Consider the following 16,295-nt stretch of genomic DNA (forward strand, 5'->3'; position numbering starts at 1 on the left):
AAAAATAGGGGAAATAGAAATACCAAGACAGAAACAACTGTACAGTCAAAAAGTATCCTGTGAGAAATATTTATTTACAGAAACTAGGTGAGGAGATTGATTATAACTGGTAATAACTGGTCCAATCATCAGCAAACACTGCAAGCTGCCAGCCACTGCAGTAAAATACGTGAAGCAGCTTTGGGTGGGAAAGTCTCCTGGACATGTCACAACCCATGGGTCTCATGTCTCTCTTCCCCAGAGTTTGTACAAGCAAGTTTTTAAGAAACAGATTTTAAAATGCAGAGGTACCTGTTACCCAAGAGCTTGGTGTTTAAATACACTTAGAGATTTGAGCTTTAGAGGCAGATATTTAAAGATTTTCTGGCACCTAAAGACTTTCAACAGCACCAAGTTACTTAGTTGCCATTGAAATCAATGGAAGTTTTTGGCTTTTATCCTTAAAATGAGGAAAATAATAGTTTAATGAACACGGTTGCCAGGGTAGCTAGAGATGCAGAGCTCTCCCTTTTTGTATAGAAGCGGGCACACTCGATTACGTGTCTGTCCTGTTAATGCTCTCTGCCCTGTTAATAGCTGGCAGCTTTTCCTTTGCCCTCAAGGGCTTGTGACCTCATTGCTGGGGCAGTGGTGCCAGGCACACACTCCTCCCCTTCCTCAGCACACAGGAGCCAGATGTGCAGCACAGCAGCAACCAGTCAGCAGTAAGTACCAGAGGTTATGTCAGAAACAGAGATGCCCCAGTTTATTCATATTTATGATTCACATTAGGAACTACTATCATTATAACAACATTTAGGGACTTGAGATTGCATTAGGTATTTTTGTTCCCAGTGGCTGGTGTCACCCATATTGATGCACAAATTAAAAGTAACTGATGGTTATTGAAAAGTCTCTGGGAGACATTTGGTGAATTGATTAAAGAGGAATTCTGAGGGGTATTTCCTAGCATGTCTTCTGGGCATGAAATTTCCTTGCATTATTAATAGTAAAAAGTCACGAAGAGATTTCTTGCTACAGCTGTGCTGTTGTCCCGTAGGCTGGCATCTTCTCAAATTCTGAACAGTGGTGCTACAGCTTGATGAATTCAGATCTCACATAAGGTGTGTTTCCAACTGGCATTTATGAACAACAGGATTCTACAGACTTACAGGAGAAGAGAAAAATTATTAGCATGAAATTTGGTTGGATCTTGGCAATTCATATAGATAAACCTGAGTCTTCCAGGAACTTGCCTGCTGCCAGAATGAAAGAAGGAATGTGAGTTAAAGCTTCTAACACTCATTGAGCACCCAAATCACAATTTTTTCTCAGGGAAAATTTTCAGCCTGAAAACAGAATACCTATTGAAAACATCACACTGATATTAACTCAGTACTGCACTGATTTATTCAGTAGGGTACTACAGAAAGTAAATGGCTACTATATTTTGAATTAATTATATATCCTAAAGTGGATTATTGTTATTGTTGTGGTGGGTAAGAGTAATTACACAACTACTGACTGTGTTTAGGTGTAATAGGCTAGATATTTGTTCTGTTTCAAAAATCCTAGTATTTTTGCTGGCAATATCTAGAAACATGTCTAATGTTAAATGAGAACTGGTTTTCAACCGAAGGAGCATAGATTTAGATAAGACACAAGGAAGAAGGCTTTATCAAAGAGGGTGGTGGAACACTGGAACATGTTGGCCAGAGAAGTGTTCAAAGCCAGGCTGGATGGGGCTTTAAGCATCCTGGTCTAGTGAAAGGCATCCCCAACACCTGCCCATGGCAGGGAGTTGTAACTTGATGATCTTTAAAGGTCCCTTCCAACCCAAAACATTCTATCCGTCTGTGATTGCAATAGATGAAGTTTCATGTATAATAGAAATAAGAGGAAAAGCAAAAGAGCATTCTTTCTCAGAGGGTTCATGGGAAATTCTGGTGAATTAGTTGGAAATAGGCTCTTAGACTCCTGCGTCACCAACCAGAGCTTCTTGGGCACCTTCTGGGAATGGCTGACATTGTTCAAAGTATTCTTTTTGCTGTCCCAGCTTCTGTTCTTTGACCCTTAGATCCTCTGCTCCTTTTATCTCTTAGTGTTGTTATTCATTCTTTGAATAATTTGGTGGTTTCCCTGCTCTCTTTTTCTCTAACTGCTCCCTCATAAAGAAAAGCTTGCATTTTGTTAGCAACATTGTAATGTTTATCTGTAAAAGGAAAAATCAGAAGAAATATGGTTCATAAGCAAATGCTTATAAGAGTGAATACAAAGCAAACATATGATACCTTCCCTCTAATACTCTCCTCATTTAGAGTATCCTCATCACTTAGGTCATAAACTTGTTTTTATTTCAGTATTTAGAAACAAACACTTGATCTCACTATCTTTCAAATATTTTTCAAGTCTTCCCTTGCACATAAAAATACTTCTTGAATCCACAATATCCCTCACAAGGAGTTCCACAGATCTGTGTCTAGTTTTTGTGTAAACAGTCAGGTCCTGTTTCTTGCTGGGAGTCTGGCTCCCATTAACTGCATTTTTAGCCCTATTTCTAGCATGTAAAGAGACAGTGAACAGTTAAAACTTTTTCCTTCTGGTTATTTGGTAAACCTTATTTATATTTTTCACTAAAGCTGTTATTTCTTCTTAATGAAGTTTCAACAAACTCAGTTGTTTGTTTTATGGGAGTTTTCTGTACCTTTGATTATATTTGTTGCCTTCCTCTTACCCTCTGCAGTCCTCATAAGTCTTTTCTTCTGACATGAATGTTTATGTTTTCTTAACTACCATAAAGTACTGAACAGATGTTTACATGGAACTGTCAATCATAATACCAAAATCTAGTTGCTCCTAAAAGCAATGATGAACCTAGAGCCCTTGTATAAGTTAGAATTGCTTTCTTCTCCACACAAATCACATTAAACTTACGCATACTGAATTTCATCTGGCCTTTTTTTGTCCACGTCCCTTGGGTTTTCGCCTTTTTGCAGCTCACCAGGCTGTGCTCATCCTAAATATTTTGAATAACTGTGCATCAACAACAACCTTTGTCACTTTGTTGTTGAATCCTTTTCCAAATCATGCATGAACAAGTTGAACAGCACAGATCACTGATGACATCACTCTGTCTTAAGTGATAGCCATTTATTAATTCCTTCCATCTCCTGTGTCTTGGCAAATTATCCATTCCAGGACCTTTCCATTTATGCAAATGATCACAAAGTACAGACAAGGATTGGTGGAGTTAATTGAAAAAATATGTAACTCTTGCAGAAAAGTACATGAGGAAGAGAAGTTCTTGGTGTGCTCTCAGTCCAGAAAGTTGACTGTATCCTGGGCTGCACCAGAAAAACAGTGACCAGCAAGAAGAATGAGGGAGGTTATCCTCTATTCCACTCTGGTGAGACTCTACGTGAAGTTCTGGGTCCTGCTCTGGGGTCCCCAGCACAGGAAGAACACATACCTGTTGGAATGAGGCCAGAGGAGGGCCAAAAATTTATGGAGAGACTGAGAGTCATGTTCAGCCTGGAGAAGAGAAGGCTCCAGGGAGACCTTATTGCAGCCTTTCAATACTTAAATGGGGCTTATTTGAAAGATAGGGATAGACATTTTAGTAGGGGCAACAGACCAAGGGGTAAGACTGTAGGAGGGTAGATTCAGGTTAGACATAAGGTAGAATTCTTTTATAATAAGGGTGGCTATACACTGGCACAGGTTGCCTGGAGAGGTTGTGGATGCCCTATCCCTGGAAACATTCAAGGCCAGACTCAACAGAGCTCTGAGCAACCTGATCTAGTTGAAGATGTCCCTGTTCATTGCAAGGGGGTTGTACTACAGGACTTTTAAAGATCCCTTCTGAACCAATCTATTATTTTACAAGATAGAAATGGTTTTGAAAATTGCTGCTTGTCTTCTTCCACTTGACTATTTGAACACACAAACCAAAAACACCTTCTTTTTTCTCAACTGTTTGTATCAAAGCCAGTTCAATTGGGAATAAAATGTTATAGTTTTGAGGATGTGCAAAGAAATTGAGTGCAACAGAGGACAAGCTCTTTTCTATTAAGACTGCCTTAATCAACACTTACTTGAAAAAAAAAAAACAGAAAATAAACAAGCAGACATCTAGGTATTAAAGAAACAAGTACTTCTCTAAAGGTTCTTCCAATATTAAAATCTCTCCTCACAAGAGACACATGGAGACATTCATTTCCAAGACTGACACTGATGCACAGTGAGTAGCTAATACACAATAAAATGTGAAAAGACACATTTAACAGAAACTGACATCAAGGACTGTGGTTTTAAATCATAGTCCATAGAATCTGAAATTCAAGCAGCAATTCAAGTTCTTCATAAGTTGTAGAATTCTAGGACTATAGAAAAACTCTCCTTGACTTCTTTGACTGCTACAGAAACAAACTTGAATGAGTTTAAGACTGTCCTAATTTAACAACTGTGAGCATAGAAAACCCATTTCAAACTGCTTCAGAACCGACAAAATAAGTTTAAAAAAAAAAATCTAAAATGCATCCAAAAAGGATAGATTAATAGACAGGTGTTTGAAATACTTGTGTAATGGTGAGTTACACACTTTTGCAGAGATAAAATGATGCCCTCTGACTGAGAGGTTCTGTCTATACAGTCAAGCCTACTGCCATTATGTGTCCAGATTTTCATGAGTATTTAAATATACTCATATACTTCCTATCTTTTCTGAATGTGATGCAGTGGATAGTTCTGCTAGGTTTTTCTCAGATCCTCAAAATAGTGTGATAAGGCTGTTGGAGTTGTGGCTGTTTGAGACCTCCACTTCATTTTTCACTGAGATAAGGAGCTGTGATACCTGTTACAGAGAACTGCAACTCACACTGCAGGTCAAAGACCAAAGACGTACAACCAAGTTTAGGCCAATAAATCCATACTCTCATGACTTGTTATAAATCTGTAGATTAGTGGCTCTCCACCCAAGCTTGGTGTACTCACAGAGTGGCTAAATATCAGTCCACTCTCTGTTAGCAACAGATATTTGAAGGTGAGAATAAAATAAATATTTATTGTTCAAAATCTGCCCAGCCCAAAGTTAAAGAAACTCAAGTCACAGAAATTCAATTAAAAATGTAGACAGAGATTTGGATGCATAGGTATCTCCAAAAAAAAGTAACTATTTCCCAAGTTTGATGTCTACATTAATTTCTTTGTATGCAGTCTAAACTTGTTACATACCAGACATTTTGTAGAATGTGTTTACAATAAATAATTTTATATTTAGTGAGAGTGCATTACCTCCAAAGGATTTTGAGCTTCCAGTAGTACTACAAAGAAGGGTTTGTGTCTGCCTTCAGGAGGAGAGAACAATCTCAAAAGATCCACCTGTCATCAGGATAAACAAGAGAAAAGCAGTTTGATATTTCCCAGTGTCTCTACCTGAAATTATCAGGAACATTTATATCTGAATCCAAAATGAAAAGTATCAAGAATGAGGGCAGTAAAGAAAACAGGATTCAGAAGGTGGTGAGGCTTCCTAGGAAGACATAGCCCCGTCCTGGTGGACAGGATACCAGGCAAGGCTTACATTTCAAATCAAGGGTATCCCTAAGCATACACAGATGTTGCTCTCAACACTATACATGGCAGCAGGCCAAAATCTCACAAACCTAGGTAAGAGATTATGAGTAAAGAGTATTTAGTAGTACAAGTAAATTACATTGTTTTCTGCACCTCTGACCTCTATTTCCAATCTAAAGTCTAGCTAGTATGTGTCATCTTTGCTGTACCATTGAGCTTGTCTAGTGCTCAAAGCAAGATGAGTGGAAGAAATGCATCTCCCAGAAGGCAGTGGAGCTAAAGATGGATATGGATACAAAGACTCCCTAGCCCATACCCAGAGAAATTCTGAGGAAGGAGGTTGTACCGACGCTGCTTTCTGCCAGGATGCACTGCCAAAAGCCACGCTGTGGGAAGGCAGAAAATGGTGATTGTTATACAGGGAAGAGATGCTGAGGGATGCCCCCATGACTCAAGAGTATCTCTAACTGCAGACTAGCACAAAGCCCAAAAGTTGCCCCTAATCAACCAAATAGGAAAGCCCTCTGGTACTGCTGATTGCAGAGCTTGCAAGGCAGTCAGGAAAAGCCCCTCAGAGGTGCTTCTAGAAAGCAATATTGAAAAAAAAAAAAACCAACTGGTTCTCAGCCAAGAAAAATAATTTCTCTACATCACAGAAACATAGCTCAAGACATGCTGTGAAAGAAATTCTGTCTAGAAGGCAAGTAAATATTACGTTATGTATTAGAACAGTGTTATTATAGACTAAATAGAAAAGCTGATGTTTGAAAATTGAAAGAACTAACCCCCTCCAATCTCTTTCCTTTTAAAATCAGAGATAGGTTTGATAGAATCTGATGGCATCAAAGAACTGCTTAACAATAGGAAATCTTTTCTTAGCTAGCTGCAAAGATGCACATCTTGAAACAGAATTTGAATATTCTAGGCATGCACATGCTAATGAACAGATATGCAGCCTCAGAAAGTTGAGATACAGTTTTCCAATTTAATCTTGCTGACTTGGAACGGCTCAGGGAAGGAAAAGGCTTTTTCATAACCATTACTTTGTATTTGCACAGAATAAACAGGTGCAATATTGACATGACAAACTAGAAAGCAGGTGTTTTAATTAAAACAGCCATAGGAAGGATCATTTGCAATGTCTTGACAACCACAATTAACTGTTCTCTGTGTCTAAGTCTTGATGGAGCTCATTTAGAAGGTATCAGAACATTCAGAAAATGCTGTGAATCAATTGTTTTATATCTCCTACCTTGTAGGGTTACTGCAGAATATTCATTCTGCTTCCAACATAGCTTAAGTCAACATTAGAAAGTCCCCTGCATTGTAGCCATAGAGTTAATTGTCTTCATTCACATTCAGGAGTTATTCATTATGCAAATATCTGAACATTAAGCAGACCTCCCTGTGGCAGGTAGGTGGTGTATAGCTTTGTGGAGGCTCCCTAAGCACAGAGAAAAATTACCCTCAAGGTGTGGGTCCATGGAGGCCTTCTACATCCATGTCCAGGATGCAGTCCACAAACAAATGCGATCTTCACAGCCTTTGGGTCTGGAAGGTCCCTCAATGCTGGCTCTGTGTTGGGCTGTTTGGGATTTCTCCAAGGCTACAGAAAAAGGGGGAGGGAATAGTCTGGTTCTGAGGACCTCACAGAAGAACTGTGGCTCCTCCTTACACCCCAAGCATGGCTAATGCTGCTATGGGGACATGGACTTCTGCCTGCCAGGAAACACAAGCAAAGAAAGTATTTTAGAAAGTCCAACAGTAAAAAGAAAATTATCATTATTCTAATGCTTTTAAAAAGGTGAGAGTTTTTCCAACTGTTTTTGCTCAAAGTATTCACCGTTTCAGTTGGTCCCAGTTCAACTTGTATTAAACAGGATTCCATGTTACAAAACCACCATCACAAATAAAATTCTAGTACAGACAAATTACCATGAAGACTGAAATAGTTACACTTTCTGAACATTGCACTTCTATGAAATAGCTAATTCTGACAACACTGTGTGACAGCAAAATGGTCATGGAAAGAGAGCCTGTAAGGTTTTAAAACTATTCCTGGTAAGAATTGAGACTATGAATTCAGACTGATGAATGGGGATATTTTGCCTAGAGATGCTATGGAGGTTCAGCCATGAACACCCTACTGTGCCATCTCTTAGGGACTCTCATCTCTGATGCAAGAAAAAGTCAGCTCTCAGTGAAGCAGCAGATGAACTCCACTTGTTTACAAGATGATATGTAATAAATATGATGTCAATAAACTGACATTCAATTTTTTTATTTTACTGAATGTGTCAGGGTAGCAGTGGTAGCAATCCAGCAACTATTACCTAGGCTGGAGATTCATGCAGGTGGTATAGGTAGTTGGAGATAGCACCATCACAGCTGTCTTACTGACAGGTTTTCATAGCTGGCCCTATTGCTCATCAGGTGGGAATCAACACAAGGGAGAGTTACTGTGTGCCAGGTTAGTGATCCTGGTGGGATGAGGGGTGTCAGTGCTTGGGAGGTTATTCTTGTAATGCGACCATCAGGATTTCCATTTCCCCCACTCTTCCAGTAGGAGGCCAAATGGCAACAGAAACCTCATGATCACTATTCCCTGCTCTGCAGTCCCTTTTTTGTGAATTAAAGTGTCTAGCAATCATGTAGCATGCTGCAGCCAATTAGGATGTGGTTTTTCTGACATAGTTATCACCTGCACTTCCCAATGGCTTCAGCTGCCCTTTAAGCAGATTAAATATTCTTCCTACAAGAAAAGGGTACTACAACTAAGTTAAAATGTTTGGGTGTAGAACCTTTTTCTTTAAAAAAAAATAAGCAGCACCATATTTTTTCTGTTGAAAAAGCAGTAACATTCAGCTCTGACTCTTCTTATCCAGAGTGATCTTTTTTCACAAAAAATTCCAAGCTCTCTGTGGGGTAACTTCTCTGCATTTTATAACCAGATCTGATTATCTGATCTGCCTGTCTTTTCTGAAAATGTAGTATATTCTCTAAACTCTCTTTCCGAATAAGTATTTCTGTTGCACTTTATATTATTTTCCTTTTAGGTGTTTTTTACTATCAAGTTCTCAGCACCATGATACTCATCTTGTTCTCATTCCAGTACTGAGGTTCTTGTCACAAACTTCCATAAGATGAGCCTTTCATGTAGCTCAAACATTTGTTATCCTCTAAATCCCACACTTCTCTGCTTTTTTTCAAACCAGTCCTGCCTCATTATCCCTTTTAGCTGTACAGTTTGCAAGGCTCCCCTTCCTATTACAACAGTGCCTCCTGGATTACACCACCCTCCTAAATCAAATGGTGTGATTTACCTCATGTTTTTCCGTCATGGATATTTGTTAACAATCAGCAGCGTGTGAAGTGACATATAAACCAGAAACAAGCACGCTCTCAGTGTAAGGCAGTAATCTTATAGACATGTCATATTTATCATTTGGTAATGAGCTCGTGTCTTGAATTGAATGGGATAATTCATGTGTATAAAGTTGCTTCCTCATGCAAGAGTTTGCAAGATTCTGGCCTAAATAAAGGAAAAACATATTCAGATTATTTGCAGAACCACAACATGACCGTTTGCTGAAGCCAGCTCTTTCTCCTTCCATATTTCTTCCTGTCCCATCTGCCAGCATCTCTGGGATGATGGGATGGGGCATCCATTACCCCTACTCTGAACTCCTTTCTCCCTCAGCAGGTTTGCTTACAAGTTCTGTGGGACTGCTATGAGTCATTCAGATCCATATCCAGGATGCAAGGAAACACTTTCAGCAGCTTGGAGGAACCTTCCCTTTTTTGTCTTCCAATATGCTTGGGAACTTTTTGAACACTGTATAAATACTGACAAGAGACAAGACAAGGTCTCAGACCATACAAGTTCCACATATTTTCTAACCATATATGAATAGGCTCAGTATACACCAAAGTAACACACATTAAGGATACGCATAAGTGATATCTTTTGAATGTATCTGTTTCTTCATTTTGTCTGTTTCTCTGAGATTTTCTACCCAAAAATGCTGCTTAGGAAGGTGAAATAAGATCTCATTTATTCCCCATTAATATTGGAGAAATTTGAAATTTCAGATTTGTGAGATACACCAGCAAGCACTTACATGGTCAAGCTCCACCTTATGATGTCAACTTACTTAAGCTTTAGATGTTTACTTTATTCCATCTGCATATCTGACGTGATTAGGAGACACTTCTTCATTTAAGAATTGTTCATTAAATAACAGTGTCCAGATAGCAAGCACAGGAAATGTATATGGCTAACACCATTCAGTGAATGATCAACCACTTGCAGAAAAAATTCTCTGTGAGGACAGGCTGAGAGGGTTGGGATTGTTCATCTCATAGAAGAGAAAACCCAGGGAAAATTCATTGAGGTCTTCAATACTTATAAGAGAGATGGGCACAAGCTTTTTAATGGGGCCTGTGGCAAAAGGACAAAGGGTAATGGTGTTTTAAAATAAAGAGGTTAGATTCAGACTAGATATATAGAATAGATTTTTTACACGAAGGGTGGTGAAACATTGGCATGAGTTGCCCAGGCAGGTGGAAGATGCCCCATTCCTGTCAACATTCAAGGTCACTGATCTATTTGAAGATGTCCCTACTAATTGCAGGGGGTTGGACTACATTACCTTTAGAGGTTCCTCCTAACCAAAATTATTTTATGCTTCTATTCTATGAAAATGACAGAGGGAAACAGAGGGTATTGTGTTCAGGTGCATGTGTATGTATGTGTACTTCAGAACTTCAAATAACATGATTCAAAAGGTAAATCATTAAACAAAATATCTTCAAGTGCACCATTTTTTACAAATGTAGACTAAGCATTCTCTCACTGAGAGAAGAGCTCAGTACAATGATCTTTTAAAGCACCCTTGACACAGCTGTCCTTGTCACAGTGCTTCTTTCGTCCTGAATTTCCCCACATACAAAGCAAAACATCTGCTTATGGATGTTTCACCAATGATGACACCTACAACTATTGGCAATTACTCTTTTTCCAGTCCATAACTGTTTGGCATTTATTTTAAAGGTGACAACCTTAGAAAAGACAAAAATTACTGATCTTTTGAGCAGGCTCCAAATGTCACATTCTGAAAGATGTTGTTTTATCATCAACATATGGCATCTGTCTGGGCTCCTTAAGGAAGCCTGTAGCTGGGAAATAAATGTTCTCTAAGCAGGATCTTTGTGACTCCAGCTTTTAGGCAGTCTTGACTGAAACACCATTCTGAACATTATTTACCTTCAACTTAATTTGATCCTCAGGAATTTACACATAGTTTAAAGTTTCAGAATAAATTCCTCAACCAACTCCTCATTAAATTTACTTGAAGGGTTCTTTGTGATTAAAACAAGCTGGTTCCCAGAAGACTGTATCTGCACAAATGTACACATTAGTCTTTAAGACTACCCACATCCTGGCACTGTGGTTGCTTGTGCTTTTTAATGAAGAGTGAACTCCACAATGTATGTGCTGTGCCAGGAATTAGGTATTTTCAGTATGCTAGCAGATAAGGAATTTATTTGAGCCTTTATTAGGGCAAATTTAATATTAATTCTATTTTGTCAAAAAACAATTTTTTTCCTGAAGAAATTATAGTTTTAGTTGTTAATGAAACAGGGGCGAAAGAGCAGCTGAACTGTGCAGTGATGGATGCTATGGCAACTAGAACAGGTATGAAAAATGTATTCAAGCAGAGTATTTAAGTTAGGAAAACTATAACAATAGAAAGCTAATTAGCAATATAAGTAGACACCTTTGACTCCAGAAGTGAAGGGCTCTGGAATGCTAGCAGCTGATATTGCTACACTTTATGTGAAAGTGCTTTCAATTTGTTGTTGGTTGGTTCACTGCAACTGAAGGTATACAAATTTAAATTCATGCAAGTTTTTTGCCAGTTTCTTCCAGGGTAAATTCAGACTTCTGTAGCAAAAATGTCTGCCAGGAAAAGAGGCTGTGGCAATGGAAAGGAGCAACCAACGAGCCATAGAAGTACCACTCTTGGTGAGCCAACTAGTGAATAAAGCTGGCACTGCTTACAGGGAAGAGCCATGGGCATGAATGTTGAGAAATGGTGACTTAAATGTGTTCGCCTAGTAAACGTAGCCTCGACATTTTCTAACTTAAAAATACATCTCTAGATCTGGAAAGTCAAATTTTGTGTAGCAACATAGCTAATTCACCTTCTATGTCCTCTCCAAGCACAAGTGCTTCTCCAAGCACAGTTAAACTGTGAACTAGGAACTAGGCCTCAGCCCCCTCTATATGACATCGCCTCTTGTGGCTTTTTTCAGAAGCACTTGTTTGCTTCTGGAGAAACATATAACCCCTCTATACCTTCTATGATGCATATGCATTTGCATTTTTGGATTCCTTTGGTGCTTGATTTTCAACATAGGTCGGGAAGCTATCCTGAGCTGATGTTCAAGTCCAGGCTTCTTCCAAATTATACAAATCTTTCATCTCCTCTACAGAATAAGGGTATGTGAGTCAGTATTATTATCATAGTTTTTTCATATTCCTGTGAAAGAAGGAGAAATATTAATTTCTGTTCTGAAGATCAAAAAACAAAAGACAATGAAGAAGTAAGTTCTATTGCTTTATGGCAGAAACTCACAACACTACTTCCTAGGCCATAAATGCCACATCTACAGGCTCACTGTTCTTTTGGTCTGTGCATGTCTATCAAAGCCTCACACACAGAACATGGCATGGAGACAGCAACTCTTCTTTTCATAGTGCACCAGCATGTGTGCACACATACACATACACATAGTCTAGATTTCTTAGAATAGTGCTCTTGAAGGATTTTAATGGCTTGGTTGAGATACTAGAGATGCCCCCAGCAGGGCTAGAGTTCTTTTGCATGATTACTTACTCTTCTCATTGCAGTTCAAGGTATAGCTGGCACAGCTGCTTAGCAATTTGCACAATCAGGCTGCTTTGACATTTGAGAAGCTGAAGATTGGCTACAGATTATGAAACTGCCCAGAAACCAAAGGGTTAATCAGGGAGACATCTGAGAAAGGCCTCCACTTCCAGTTCATGTTCAATGATGAGGGGCTGGGCAGAAACCTTAGAAAATACAAGAAATTCTGCTCATCTAGACTCCTTTCCTGAATGGCCAGGATGCTGGATGCAGTGCCGTGGGAATGCAGGAAGCCAGCCAGGGTCCAGTGCTGTCTCTGAGAAGAAAGGTTGCACTGGAACCTGTCATGAGGGGAAGCCTGGGGAAGAGCTCTGGGGAAGGTGGCTCTGGGCATTGCCAGTCCAGCACAGCTCACTGTGCCCAGGCTGCTCAGCCCAAACTGGCTTCCGATTGTACACACTCAGCAGCACCCACAAAAGCAGGTATATGAGATACACACTGCCATCCTGAATGTCCCTAGGGCTTCACATGGCAGGGAGCCAGCCACACTACCCCTGGCATGTGTAGTCCATAGAGGTAGACAACTATGTAGACAATCCACATAAAAGGGAGAGCTGACTGCTATGCTCTGGCATAAGTAGTCTGCATCTACAATGGAATGGGAGGAATCCATCAGCAAATCATGGAATGCCTTTTTACCTTTGCTATAAGGCTCTAAAACCACTCTTATTACTCCTAGATTACATTGAGTTGGTTCTCAGTGGTCCTGCAATTTTATAGTAATCACATCCCATAACATTCAGAAGCACAACCCAGAGCAGATCAGCCTTACACAGACATTTACTATGCTGGCTGAAATATTTGCTTGTTCACATCAAAGTCACAAGGAATTATTCTATAGTCAACATCTCAACAACAACAAATCACTAGACTGTTTTTGCAGAGTCCATGTAACTGCATCAAATTTGGCCTAATATAAAAGACCATGGAACAGAGACAGGTTTCTACATAGATCACAAGCCCCCATAAATTAGATGTTGACCTTTTGCTTTCACAACTTCAGAGACTATTTTTTTTTTTAAGTAGCCTCAGCAGCCAGTTTCTTTCTGAATAAAATAAATGTTGTTTTAGTTCTGTTCCCCGGGGCTGCACACTGTGAAGTTGGTAACAGCTAGTTCATGTGACATTGAATGAAGCTGAATAATTAAAATGGCCTTCCCAGTAACAAAATGTAGGTGAGAGATGAAAAAAAACCTCTTGATAATATCCTGCACAGAAAGTACATAAGAGTTCAGTAAATTGATCCCAGTTTCTTAAAACAGCAACTTGATTTTTAGCAGCAAATGGCTTTAAACAAGCCTTTCAATTTGTGTTTGCAGAGGCTCAGGAGCATGGAATGAAGGCCAGCTGAGAACCTTTGCTTTTCTGTTGCCTCATGGCTGTTTTACCACTGCAGCTGCACAGAGCAAGTCTATCTTACGGTGCTGAGAAAATGCTGCTTGACAGTTTTGATTTGCTTGGGTACTGTCCTGATGATCTGGTTCTTTTGCAGTCCAGGCTGAAGCAGAAGACCCTGAGTATATTGCACTGGCACCCAGAAGAACAGAAGAGCATGTATGGGCTGACAGACCTCTACATAGACACATGCTTCCAGAAGCCAGATTAAGTAAGAGCCTAAACAAAACCAGAAGCATACATAGGAGGTCAGACTCGGGATGGCAGACATTGCCGGTGATGGTTAGGGAGAGCATTAGGAAAATTCACTTTATAGAGTGAGTGGGACCTCTCCAGCAGCAGAAAACTGTATGAGTTCTGTCCTCCTCACATGCTGAAGTTCGTGGTCACAAGTTGATGCTACCCTGGAGTATCTGTGTACCTTTTACCATGCTCCGGCACTTAAGGGGTCAGAAATGATGAATTTCTTCCAGGAGCAGTGAGGCCATAAAAAACCAGAATGGTGCACCTTTATAGCCAGATGACCACTTCCTTCCTCCTGAAAACAGGTATTGACGTGTAGGACAGCATAGTGATCGTGACGCTTAAGTCCTGCACCCGCTGTGGTTCACATCTCTATTGCTAGCCACTGTTATTGAATCCATTTCTCACACCGTAACATTGTACTGGAAAGAGTGGCAAACAGCCAAAGAATTTTTCCATAGCCGTAACACAACATATTCAAGAGCTCCAGTATGAATCCCCTAACCCTCATCTAACTGACGTATGAAACCAATATAAAAAACATAGGGCTTAAAGTAAACCCAAAATGTGAAGCTGCAATTCTCTTGGGTTTGTTTTCATCAGCTCACTATACTGATCTCCTCTTCTTTTTGTTGGGTTTTTTTTCCTGTATGGAGCTGCAGAGGGTTTACAAGTGTGTGTCTGAGACACCTCTTGAGGCAAGGCAAAACATTGGCCTCCAACCTTGCTGAAATGGAACCTGAAGTTTGCTTCAGGGTATTTTTGTAAGAATCAGCCTATGGTCATGAAGATCTGGCCAACATTCTGCTGGTTATATTTACACACTCTCAGGTCTCTCCTCTGGTCTATGGAGTGTGATGCCATGGGCAGTGGCAATAGCAGTGACAGAGCCTGGAGCGAGAGGCACAATTGTTATATTAACAAATTGACACAATATAATGCCACATTGACATGTCTCTTTTGCTCTCAGTACCCAAAAAAGTACCTCTTCATGGCTTTGTTCTGTGCTGTGTAGATAGAATACTTTGTTTGATATCTTAGGAACATACAATTCCTCTTTTCCAGCAATAGTTCCTTATTTTCTTTTTCTGCTCTTCCTAGGTTGAGTTTTTTTCTTCCCAAGATGATTTAAATCTAAAATTCCTTTTATGTAGATGGGAGAGGTTTAGCTGTGCAATAACACAGTGCTCCATTCCTTACTCAGGTCTGTTGTCCAGTATCAGCTGTGGGAGAACTTCATGTGCACTGATTGTTGGATTGGCCCCATAATTCATGCATTACAAAAGGATCTGTTCTGCAGGGTTTGGTGGCTGATACCTGCTGCTCTGCAGCCAACAGAAAAAGTAGAAAACACCAAAACAAGCTCCATTCCTAGTGGAATCCCAGTAGATTTGCATGAAACAAAGTTGCCTTATAGGATGTTGCAAAATGCATTAAATGAGTGGTTCCTGTTTCTCTAGAAATATTTCATCAATGATACATGAGAAGCATAAGCACCTCGATTTCTTTAGACTGTGTAATATGGGGTGCTCTTCTTTTGAAAAAACTTCTCTTGATCAGTATAATTAATGCAAAGAAGGGTGAGGTTCAGTACTTGCTTTCCAAATCTTAATATCTTTAAATTAACTCTATCATTTGATTAGGATACTGAAATATTTTCTTGAAGGGAGAAACAATTTCTTTATGGTACCAAAAAAAAAAGTTCTATTATTATTTTCTATTAAATTTCAATATTAGTGAATCTCTCAGCTTAAAGTACTGTTGATACTATAAATACCACAGTGGTCCTTTAGCATGTCAGCTCTTCATGCTCCTGTGCCTCAGGAACTGTCTTTGTCAGTTTTTTTTCATTAACTTGTCAAAGATGTTTTTATTTCTAGTCTTAATATAGTCTCTTAAGAAAAAAATAATCTCAGAGGGGTAGTTAATTTTATCTTTTATCTTAAGCCAATGTTTTTCGTTTCAATTTCTAAGCAAATATAAGTGTTAATTCAATTAACACTTATAAAATAATGAAAGGGTCTCCATCTATCTTCCTTGAAATCTCTACATTATCTTTGGATGTGACTATGTAGAAACGTTAATTTTATTTGCAACTCTCTATTACCCTGTTTTAAATGTTCCTTAAGATACATCTTGAATTCTCATGTT

The sequence above is a fragment of the Poecile atricapillus genome, chromosome 2 (assembly GCF_030490865.1).
Source record: "Poecile atricapillus isolate bPoeAtr1 chromosome 2, bPoeAtr1.hap1, whole genome shotgun sequence".
In the NCBI taxonomy this organism is placed as follows: Eukaryota; Metazoa; Chordata; class Aves; order Passeriformes; family Paridae; genus Poecile; species Poecile atricapillus.